This window comes from Coturnix japonica, chromosome 3, assembly GCF_001577835.2.
Source record: "Coturnix japonica isolate 7356 chromosome 3, Coturnix japonica 2.1, whole genome shotgun sequence".
NCBI lineage: Eukaryota > Metazoa > Chordata > Aves > Galliformes > Phasianidae > Coturnix > Coturnix japonica.
Window position 1 is genome coordinate 34,745,495 of NC_029518.1, and position 13,074 is coordinate 34,758,568.

Here is a 13,074-nt window from a genome sequence, read left to right on the forward strand (position 1 = left end):
TTTGCAGCTCAGGCAGCAACTGCAGTATCACACTTACCAGAACTGTACTAAGCTTCAGTTCCACACTGGGATATAAATATGCTGTTTTGCCATGCATTGACAGGGGGAAAAATACAGCAGCATTGAGCTTGCCAGATCAAATGTGTCAGTGGACATGTTGACTGAGTGATAAGCCCAGCCACTCAGTTTTTAGCTATTTGCTGGCCCCACTGTGGGAGTAATATCTAGCACAATGAGAAGAGTTCACTGGCAGGTGTATTTAACTCAGTTGTTAAGGTTTTTCTACAAGACATCAGAGAGATGTATCTTGAGTTATATTGCATGTCGCCTGAGCTCTTCTCAATAATTGCTCACAAATAACATATCCACATAGACTGAGATGGTAACAATTCACTCTCAGATTTCCATAATTGCTAAGATTACTCTTCTCTATCTTGTGCTGAAGATAGGAGGCTGAAGATCTGAAACGGGGTGGGCTACCATGACTACCATTGGATGAAAGGGAAAAGGAGTTGAAGTCAATTTGAACAGGAACAACTCCTATTAGTATTACTAGGAGATGCAAGCTGATACTGTGGGAGGTCACAGATTCATTAAAATTTGCAAATGAGAACCACTGATTCCAGCAAATGAAGCACTTCTACAGAGCTGCCCAGTAAATTTAGACAAAGTTTAGTGCATTCAGACCTGCTCTGAGATTGCAGGAAGCAACAATAGACACCGTTTCTAAAGCAATTGCAGCATTCATGAGCTAGGTGCAATTTTCAGAGCGATCATGACAGTTCTGCAGATAATCATTTTGCAAGTTAAGAATATAAATTGTGTGATACAAAAGAAGGGGGAAAAAAAGCTGATTCCTGTTGAGTTCCCATAATTGCAAATGAAAGACAGCAAGAAACATCAGGGAGTCACTTTTCACAGAAGCAGAGATCGTAGGGGTTTAATTAGCATTGGATCATATGTATCAGCCTGAAAATGCGTAATGAGCAGCTAGCGCTTCCACATGAGACAAGACTGATAATCTGGTCAATTCTTTCACAAAACATTTGTGTGCAGAGAAAAATGATCCCTGCCATAAGTAATCAGGATGCCTGCTGTAAACCTACTGACAGGATAACATTTGAGCCTCACACACCTAAAAGTGAGCCTAAAATATATATATTTCATGACAAAAAGCAGAACTTTCTGTCAGATCCACCAAATATGCACAGTGTACCCCCAGTGAAAATAACCTACTGCAGTCTTCTGTGTAGCTTATATTCATCTTCCTTGCATCTGAGTAGGATGAAGTATGTGTCATGCAGGGTCTGGTCTGTACTGGTACATTTCTAAGACAAGTTTCCAGAGCTGTATTAACTGTTGCAGCTTTTAAAGTTATTTGAGTTTTTGCACTAAAATCACTGAAAAGGGTGTGAAAGGTTGAATACTGAATAGAGAAGCTGGTCTTGTCAAGGTGAGTTAAATATATGCATAGAAGTAATCCTGTTTCCTAGCAAATGAGACACAAGTTAAGGAACACATTTGCAGTGCTTCTTCATCCAGGTGTTACAGAACTTACCAGCTTATCTGCAGGGGACTTTTCAGCTCTCACTCGGCAGGCCTTGGACACATAGGTCTGCTTAGTAAGTTTTGTATCTTATCACAGAATCATCATACAACTGTTTGAGTTGGAAGGGACTCTTAAAGGACATCTAGACCAAATGCACTGCAAGAACAGGGTCCTACAGCTAGATCAGGTTGCTTGGAGCCTTGTTCTGGCCTCGGGTCTTGAATACTCCCTCTATTTCCATAATGTAAATATCTTAATAAGCAAAGACATGTTTTCATATACATGTATAAATATATGTATGTAAATAGGTGTATGTGAAATATATGCTTGTGTATTCTTAATCTGAAATAAATCCCTTTTTTTAGATAGTAAAAGAGTTACTGAGCAGTCTTTATTTTGGCCACATTTCTCACCCTTTCGGCTTCCCTTCAGCATGTTTGTTGTTTGAGCACAGCTCTGAGTTTCTCTGATTAACACCAGAACCACACTCTGTTCCTCCATGAAGGTGCACTGACATCACTCCTTGCTTATAGGTAGCTGCAGGCATTAGTCATTAAATTTGGAACATTTTTAGAGACAAATCTATCTCACAGACACCGACTAACTCTGAGCAAGTGGAAATAACTTGTTTTGGAAAATCAACAGAGATTAAGCGTGCATTTTGCTATTCATAGAGACAGCGCGATGCCAGGAGTCATCAGACTTGAACTTCCCCACTATAATGCAAGTCCTGTCTGCACATGAAGGAGTTCCTGTTGAGGTCCTTCCTATGGCTGGGCATGGTAGCGCTCTCTGGTAGCAGGTCACCCCATCCAGCCAGATGCTCTTTCCAATTTGTCAGCGATTACTGCAAGTAGTCCTGTGCCAAGTGACAGTCCCTTCTGCCTCCCACCAGGCAGCAGTTCACTGGGGGCTCATTTAATTTCTTTATTAGCATGGAGAGTGTATTCTTGAAAAAAGAAATCACAACTCCACTATGCATTTGATTTAGGTCCAACTGAAGATGATAGGTAGCACAGCACATTAAGACCTTATGACAACTATTTGCATGCAGTTTTTACTGGATTTCTTTTTCCACATCAGTGGAAAGGAGACTTATGCAAGAATTTCCATGTTATTATACAGAACATCCTGTTTATTAGAGTTTGTTATTCAAAATCTTCATTAGGCATTCAAGAGCCTATTTGGACTTCTGAAAACCACAAGTGGTCTGGAGCTTTTGAACCCCAGGCTGCTTTCTATCTTACTTGAGGTATTAGAAAATTCATCTATGTGACAAATACAATGAAGTTTGCAATCAAGACTCTGTGATCCCAGAAGACTGTTCTTTCAGTAGCTAATTGGATTTATAAATTCTATTTATTTCCACACACCACTTTTATATGTTATATTTGCATGAGCACAGTTGCTGGCTATTTATTTCCAGCTTTTTACATTATGCATGTCTCCACCTTCATTTTTTATCCAGTAGGAGAACTCCTTGTCTATCAGCAGATGCACCTCACCTAAGACTATGAAGTAAGGCAAAAAGTCTGTAAGGATAATATATGTCATCCACTGGTGTCCATCATATCAAGTACCCTACAATACTTTAATATCCTGCATACTGTAAACCATGCTCTTCTGGACAGACAACATGAAGACTGTTCAGCTTATCTGTAATCAAAATGGAGTTTTTTCTTTTTTCTTTTATTTTTTTCCATAAAAGCTCAAACAGATAAGGAAAGCCTCTTAGCTGAGCACAAAGGATGGAAGATGATGACCCTCTGTATGAGAGAGCTTTGTGTAACACTGACCGTGTAGAGTAGCTGAATGATTAACAGGAGAAAGTAAAACCAGGCCCATGGCCAGCTTTTCATTGTCCCTTCCCCGACACCTTCTGTCAACTGAAATCCATTTCCAAAATCCTGTTCATAGAATCATAGAATCGTAGAATCATAGAATCATAGAATCATAGAATCATAGAATCATAGAATCATAGAATCATAGAATCATAGAATCATAGAATCATAGAATCATAGANATAGAATCATAGAATCATAGAATCATAGAATCATAGAATCATAGAATCATAGAATCATAGAATCATAGAATCATAGAATCATAGAATCATAGAATGGCCTGGGTTGAAAAGGACCACAATGATCACCTCATTTCAACCCTCCTGCTATGTGCAGGGTCACCAGCCACCAGACCAGGCTGCCCAGAGCCACATCCAGCCTGGCCTCACACACATCCAGGGATGGGACACCCACAGCCTCCCTTGGCGAAATGTTCCAGTGCTTCACCACCCTCTGTGCACCCTCTGTCAGGCTGTTGGTTTGTCTATGTCACTATTATTTATAGCCTTCTTTTTAAGCATTGTGACAAATGGCAGCATACTGCATGGCATTTGCAGTGCTGATGCTGTTCAGTCCTACAGTCCTATGGCGAGTGCAATAAATTCAGGACAGGCCATCTCCTGGAACCCCAACCGTGTACTTTTGTACAGAATTTCTGCCAAACGTGCCTGTGACAAATATGTTTTCTCCTTCCCTTTTCTCAGATTATGAGTATAATAAAGCACACCCTATGACATTAATGGTCTTGTAATGCTACTTGAACTATTCAGATCCTAGGAGACATCACAGTAAAAGTAATTTGTTCAAACAATGTATTGGATTACAGGATCCTTTTTGCTTTTATTTTGCTTTTCTCTACTGGGCCCATTTGTACACTGAATAAAGGAGGAGCTCACTTAGTACAGCTATCCAAAGCTTTATCTTACCTTCATTGCCTTGTCTAACCACACAGTATGTCTCTTCTTTCATGATAGGGAATTGTTGCTTTTACTGTACTTTTCTGTGCATGTAAGGTCTAAACATATCATAAATAGGTGTATGCTCACTGTCACAGTAATGTAGGGGTGCTGGACTTAGGGTTTCTCTTCCTTTTTGGAGATGGAGGATCAGGAGAAATGAATCTAAATGCCAGACCATCCATTCACTGCATTAGCAATTTCAGACAGACAGGATTTCTCCTTTGAGAGCACTTACATTACATAGACTTGTAATACATGATAATTCTATAACTCTGTAACAATAGGTATGGTTGGCACATGGTGGTGCTTGAACTTAACTGGGGTACTCCAGACAAAATAGTAGTGCTGGAAGAGCCACAAAGGATTTTACCTTACAGATATTATTTGCAGTATTTACATGCTCTATCCCTCTTGTAGCCCAGCAATACATCATCTTGGCACAACCTCCAGATTTGAAGCCCAATTCCTAGCTATGTGATTTGTGTGCTTAAGTGCTCAGTGCTTTCATAAGTCTTACACCATGAAAAGAGGTATATATTAAAGGATTTGTCTGCACAGCAAAATGAGGGGTGTCAGCTTTTGTATGGGCACAGCAACACAACTAATACCATTGGTGAAGGAGGGGGCAGGCTCTGCAATATGTCAGCCTGGAAAGGACCCAGGTGAATGTGGATGTACGCTTGTATGCTTCCTAGTAATGGCACAGGCATGCAGACAAAGCTTTTTATTTATGGCTCTGTTGATGGCTTGCAGAAGTAACTATGCCACACTTACTAAGCGGCTGTCCATGCTAATTTTAAAATAAGGCCACTCTGACAGCTCCTGAGAGGACACACAGCCTCAAAGCAGCAATACAGGCAGCTGCACAGTACGGGGTGGTAAAGCTTGTGGGCAGCTCTTCAACTGATGCCAGCATTTCACTTCCAGGGAGCTCTCTCTCATAGGCTCAGAACACCCTCTTAACTGCATCTCTCCACTAGGAAAAGCAACACGATTTCCAGATTTCCAGAACACTGGACTCTCCCGCAGGACTTCACCCAGCTCTGCCAGCACTTCCTGCAGTGCTTGAGCCCAAATACATCAGAGTGTAAATCAACATTTGGAGTTGCTACAGACTTAGGCAGAAAGTCAAGAGAGTGGGTTTTCTCAACCCATAGCCAAGATCGAAAATCAAAACAATTGATTCTGCTTTGAACAGCCCCTGAGCACCCGGCCAGCTTGCTGACAGCATGAGGCACAATTGTTCTCGCAGCAAAGGCAGGGCACAAAGAACAAGTGAGGCCACACAGGGCACAAAGTCGAACAGCCCAGGCACTGGTGTGCTGAAAACTTGGAGCTGAGTGCCTGAAGGGATCTTACTTCTTCCAATAAAACAAAAACAAAACAAATCTTTACTACAAAGTCTGATGTGGACTTGAAGGGATATATAATTAATAGCCCCCTGAAATTACAAATGTGTGAAACCTTGAAGCAAGGTGCTTTAAGCTCGTGCCAGGTGAACAGCTTGTGAGACACTGGCCTAATGCTCATGAAATTCAGAAGATTGAGATGAGTATTTCTTTGCCTATTTTCCTTTCACTTGGCCCACATTTTGGAAGAAGAGAGGTAGAAAGAAATAAGCAGTAGCATTTTTTTGGCATTTTTGAAAGCAACAAACCTGAGCTTTGTCAGAAAGGGTTTGTGCTCTGTAGACTTCAGGAGGAAGCATCAGCTGTTCAGGTATGCATACAGATGGCCAGCCCTGACCCAAGGCTGAATTCATAGGAGAGCAGTGTGGAAAATAGCCAAATACTGCAGATGATGGAAGGGAAAAGCAGCCATCCGACCACACCTGGGAGTGCACTAACAAAACAGAAACTGGAAAAGCTACAAGGAGATTCAGATCATGAAAGGGGGGTATTAGGAACACGCTTTAGGGGAAATCTCAAGAGACTGGGAGATGCTGGCTTAGCGGCTGTCACTAAGACCAAAACAGCACATCTGGGACCGATGGGAAAAGATAAAACAGAAACAGGCTGTTTATTTGAGGAAGAAAAAGACATGAAAACGGATTACTACATAAAGCAACTCGTCCATCTGGGGTCTGCAGATTACCTGTCACATCCGTGCACTGATCAAGACAGCCTGAAGCCACACAATAAATCTGTTGTCCTAACATTATCACATCCATCTGGCTTGCTTAACTGATAACAGGGGCCTAGAGGGTGAGAGGGGATGAAAGATGCACTCAGCACTTGATTTAACATCGGTGATCTTCCTAATGTACACCCCATTAGAGGCTGGGTTTGGTGCTTTCCCTCGGCTGAGTGAAGCAATCAGCTGAGTGCTGCTTTGATTCTGGCTCATACCCAGCCTGGCTGGCACACTTGCTCTTTTGTATGCTCAAAGACTCATTAATAAATGACCACTTCCTTGCAGGCTCCACACACAAAACACGGTTTCTTTTGTCCTACTTGTACCAGCTAGCACCAAGCAGGAAAGGCATTCAGATTGTTGCATGTAGGAAACATATTTGCTCTGTGAGATTTCATCTGACCTAAACCAAGCTGAGCATGGTCTTAGGAGGAGATCACTTGTAGGTAAAGGGGGAAGGAAAGACTGAGTGGAGCAAGGAGTTGGCAACCAGTGTAGGGTAAGGAGAACTTTGGGTGGTGATGTACTTATGGCCCGTGACATCCCTTCCCAGCCTGACCCTCCTCGGAGGACAAGCTGCTCTGAATGCACGCTGCAGGCCTCTCCTGGCCTTAATGACTGCCCATGCCTGCCCAGCCCACCTCTAGGCAGGACTACCTGACCCCCAGAGGAGAGGTATTTCCCTGTTTTAAGGAGCCTGGCAGATCGCCCTGTGCTCATTCGTTCGCTCACATTTAATCTGCTGAAGTTAGTGAACAGGTTTAGCTTAAAGAAAATGACGACACTGAAAAGAGAGCACAGAGTACAGTTTGGGTGGGGGAAGGGTTCGGTCCACTGAGGAATAACTACTCCCGCTTTAAGATAATATCTGCTTTATCTGCTGCTAAAAATACAGCTATATTTACCCACCATCAGCATCTGCACAACAGACAATATTGCCCAGTTCTGAAAACACATCAGGCCACACAAAAGAGCTGCCAGACTCTCACTGAGCTCACGACGCCTTTTGCATCCTCATTTTCCTTATCATGGGATCCAGGCTGTCTTCTTTAATTATTTTTAAATGAACTGCTACATCTTATCTCTTTTAGAATATTTTATCCTTTGTCAACTCTTCTATCTCATCCTTAGTCACAACATCAAAAGGAAAGAATTGCAGTTCTCCTTTGATTTTTAATGGCTTAGCTCAGTGCTTCTTACATCTGAGAAACTCCTTTAGAAAACAATCTATACTCAGCTCTACTGTTCTGCTTCTCTGCTTGGAGTGCTCCTCCTGGCTGCCCAGCCCTATTCAGGATATTTCTCTTGTAAGCTGGATAATGAAATCCCCACCCCCCCAGTCTATCCATATATATGATCTGGGGAGTGAGAACCAACACCAGAGGGAGAGGAATTCAGGATTTGGTTTTAAGAACCTGTCAGGAGGCATTTGTTTAACATTTAATCATATTAGGCTTCAAACTAATAAATATTCTATACAGAAGGATAACCACATAAGCCTGCAGATGCAAGAGGGCAATTGCCACAATATCTGTGCAGGAAGCAGGGACACAGCTCTGGGCATGGATCTGCCCCTGTACACACATAGAAGTGCTGCAGATTGGAGCCAGGCACTGTGTGCAGCACACGGCGCAGCAATTGGAGCTGCAGGCAGAGAGCAGGGCAGCAGCCGGCCTCAGAGCAGGAACTGAAATGCAAGTGGACAGTGGAACAAACGTCTGTCGGTAAAACACAGGCTGATTATCTACCAGATAGTTGGGTGCCAAGAATAACAGCAGGCATGAGGCTAGAGCTCAGCACAACAGAGCAGGAGATGATTAAGCAAACAAACAAACAAACCCCCACTCTGAGGAGGAAATGATTAAAGGAGAACCAGTGTGGAGATGCAGCCTTTTTCTGTGGGAAATGTGGGCTGTGAAGATCTGGCAGAGCTGAAGCACCAGTGAATCAATGCATGCAATGACTGGGGGGAAATGAGCTGGTGTTAGCTGTTAGCTGGTGTGTGTTTCACCTTCCTGAGAGAAGCAACATGAATATTTTTATCAACAAAGATGCATGGAGATGGGCTGGGCTGGTGCAGAAAGAGCTTTGATTTTCCAGACCCATTTGCGATCCTCCCCCCATGTGAGAAGCCAGAGAGCTCATCAGCAGCTATGGGCACGTAGCCAGCCCTGGCCAGGATGCTATTCCTTGTGTAGACAAGAGGAAGTGAGATGCAGCCTATTGGTATATGGGGACTGAAGGCATCTCCAGGGCACTCCATGAGCTGCCACAAACAGTACAGTGGGTGCATGGAGTCACATAGCTGCCTTCAGGGAGTTATGAAGAGTGTCCCCTGAGGATTCACTGCCTCTGAGGAGGCTGCCTCACCTGGGAGTCATTCACAGGCTGTCTCTGAACACTCCACCTCTTGGCATGGCAGCAACCACCTTCCCACACCACTGCATTCAAGAAATATGACCACATCAAATTAGATGAGGATACTGGCCAGTCTCTGCCTCTTCTCAGGTAGGAACCAGTGACCACTCTCCCTTCTACACTCGTCTGTGAGCAAGCCCCTTTGTGCACGGTAAAACAAACCTGCTTAAACCACTGACATCCTCCCACCTGGAAAAAGCTGGATGTGCCCCTCACAAGCCAAGCTGCACACATTTGAGGTGATGGTTGTAATGGATGGCACAAAGAGTAAGCCCAGCCATGATGCTGCACTGTCACCTGAGCCTGCCACTGTGAGAGCAGCACGTAGTGGCTGCGGCACTCAGGGTGGCAAACTCTTTAAGGGAAACAGGGAAGAAAGACATTTGGAAACATCTAATAGGTTAAAACATATTAGGTCTTGAATCTCACAATAAATCGAGCCAATGCTGCTCTATCCACCAACCCAATTCTCTTTTCATTCAAGCAACATGGCAAGTATTTCTGGTCTCCTTTGCTGCATTTTATCAGTGCACAGGGGTAGAACTGGGCAGATAACACAAGCTGTGTTAACTGAAAAGATAATGTGATCACAAGTTCATACTGGCAGAGTAAGAGATTTTCAATAATCAGTACAGATCCGTTGACCTCATCGACAGGGAAGAATTCAGTGCAGTGACTCTCAAGGACTTGTTTGTAAAAGTAGGAGGTTTTATGAGAGCTAAAAAGAGAGCAAAGGCTTGAGGAAAAAGGTATTCCAAGGAGATTAATTAGTAAAGGCACAACCAGCACACAGAGGTATCTCAGGTCACAAAGCAGCCCAGTTCCCGTGATGTTTATGGTGCAAGACAAGGCAGGTGTTTATAATGGACAGCTGCATTATTTTACAGGAAGAAACACACAGTCCTGCGGTCAATGGAAGCATGAAGTGTGATGGAATAAGAGCGGCATAACTTACCTGAGGTCAAAGAACAAGGTATGTTGCTGCTTGATAAGATGTTATTAAAGGATGACAGAAGAAGCTGATGTGGGCACATGGTGAAACATACACTTGTATTGGAGAGCCAGGGGGCATGAGGTGAAATGTGACTCAATGGCAGGGAAGAACCCGGTGCTGAGCTCTGAGGCACAGTCATGGCCTCACTTAGAGGTCAGCACGCACTGCTCATCACCTGCCTTACAAAAGGAGTACATTAAACAGACAAGCAGGGAAAGGGCTGCGCAGATCATGCAGAGACAAGATTAATCTTGTGAGGGTAGATTAAATAGCCTGTCTTGTGTAGCAGTGTAAAAAGAGGACAGAGAGAGGGCTGGATTACATATGAGCAACAAATACAGGACGGGAGAGGAACTATTTTCATTCAGATAAAAGCTGACACAAGATCAACACGTTATACAATGACCCCAAAAGAACTTGGGTCTGCGATCTGTGATCCTCTTCCCATGTGAGAAACCAGAGAGCTCATCACAGTTCCCCTTTCTCTTAAGTTCCATTAGATCTGATGGGAGGATACTCAGATTTACCAGCAGACAGAGCATAAAACCGAAGAAAGTAACACGATGAAGAAAGGCATTACCAATTAAGCACTTGTACCTGATGGACTTCCTCCTCTGACTTGGACTGATTCTATTCCTGCATGTGTTTCAATACAGCTGGGTAGGATAAACTGATTTCAGGGAAAGTTGACCTACGGAAACCAATTCATAGACAAGTATTTGCAAAGTGGAGCTCAATGCTCACTGGGCTTTTTTGTTTTATTAGAACAAGAAAACTAAATACTGTTAAGTGACAACATATGGAAAACACTGCATAAAAATACCCCAAGAGGTAATGACCCATGTAAGCACAACCAAAGGAGCTGTTCTGTAAAGCGTGCATTTTCCACCAAAGAATAATTGTCAGCCACTAATCTGCCATGTAAATACACATAAAGTCCTTCTTCCTCAGCACGAATGCTGTTTATCCAAAACCTCCTTCAGAGCCTATATTGGCCAGCCACTGAACAGCAGATGTCTTTAGACAAAACCAATTGACATCAACATCCCTCAGAGGACTGATAACTGAGTGAAGACTCCAGCCTGTTAAAAGCATATGCAATTCTGCACAGCTTTACTACATACCTACAGTCAACATGAAGCCCAGGACTCCATGTTTGTTTTGAGTTTGTCCCTCTAAATTATATTCATCCAGCACCCCCTAAAGTGTCACAAAGATTTCCATGTAATCCATTTAGCTGGGGTTCAGATTGAAGAGTGCCACACAGAACAGTTAATCACAGAATCACTAAAGTTGGAAAATACCTCTAAGGTCACCTAGTCCAACCACCGAAACAGTGGCACAATTACAAAAGGGACAGAATCTCTGTGTGACCTGAGAGATTGTTACAGGACCCACAGCTGACCACATAGCCTCAGGGAATGCCTCACAGAGCTGCCAACAGGGCGGCGTTAGGATGCTGTCATGATGTTGATGCAATGCCTCTAAAAATCACTTAAAATTAGTCTGGATTGTGTTCAAGAAGGGTGGCAGCCCCTGGATTATAGGATGGCTGCAAAGCATAATAATGATAAAAAGGCAGAAAGGCAGCAGAAGCGATTGGTGCAGCTGATAGCATTAGATGGAGTCCTGCCGAACTGAGGCTTCTGTGATAAACGTGCCCATTATTCCTACTTCTCTGCTTCTGTCATCATTTCTGGGTGCTTCCTGCAGGCCTGAGTTTTGCAGTGGGGGAACACAGCCCTGGGTAACACAGGATGTGTTTGACAAGCATTCAGCCTCGGACCCCTGTCTGTGTACGGATCAATACATTATTCTGTTTAGTCACTAAAATCACATTTAAGGGCATTCAGGTCTGAAACCATTGGAAAAACTATTGATGTTTTAAGATGAGTTTTCGTTTCAATGCACAACGTGCAAAGAAAAAAAAACTCATTAGGCCCCTTTGTGAAAAGATGAACTAGAAATACTCACACCATCAAAAGCAATGGTACCTTGGCAGATACTGGCAGATTTTCAGATGGGTCAGATGCACGTCCTCATGACAGCTGCAGCGCCTTGCCTGCAGGAAGCCTGTCCAGGCTCCAATTCCAACTCCAGTGCCACACTGAACCCGAGAAGGACTTCAGCTCACATCTGTTCAAAAAGAATGCTTCAAATCGCAACTTCCAGATGCAGAACAGACCCAGCAGATCTTTGCCTACAGTCAGGAAACCAGCCTCTGAAAGCAGAATTGGGACGTGCTAACTCCCATTTAAACCGATAGTACAGTTTGTTGCCTTCTGTTTACGCAAGCATCTTAATTAATCTTCGCCAACGCGTGGCTGGAACAGGCACTTTACAGCTGTAGGATAACACAGCACCGCAGGCCAGGATAAAATTAGATTCTAAATAATGGCCAGAAGCAAAGTAATGAGGAACTCAAAAAGAAAATAATTTAATCCTTCGAGATGAGCTCCTGGTTTGCATAGTCCTCATGTTACAAGCAGCACACACTTGGGCTGCCATACAGAGAGCGGCTGGGTGAATCCCACCATGGTGGTGTGGCTTTGGGCCTTGGGACCAGTGTGAGGGACAAGAGGTGCCACCCGTGGGCTGCAGCCCTACCACCTGCCCAGCCCCCATCCCTCCTTATTCCTCAGCTCTGCCATTCGGCACAGACTCCACACACATGGCAGTCCCTTGGTCAGCTGAGGCACAAAGCAGCATCATGACCAGCATAATAACTGCACCACAGCATTCATCAGCAGCAACGTGACCTCTGCAGGTCATTGGAACCACAGTCTAAAGCAAATAGAGCGATAACTTAGGAAGTGATTTCAATATAGGTATTAAAAAATAAATAAATCAATATGCATTAGCATGAACATGATTTATAGAACTATTTGTGGCGATGTCAAAAATTACTGTCTGTTTGAAACAAGCAACATGAAGATGCATATTTTTTTGGCTAATAGCTTCTTGATACATGAGACACTAATGACCATTACTAGGGGAACGCTGCAGAAAAGAGAAGCCTGGCACTTTCATACTGGTGCACACTTGAAGTGACACAGCTTTCAGTATAACTTCATTTTGCCTCCAAAGAAAGCAGAATCTAGAAGAATGAGTAATAATGATAGTGCATTGAGAGAGCAATGTTTTAGCAACTTATGGTTCATCTCAGTTCTTTCCTGGCTG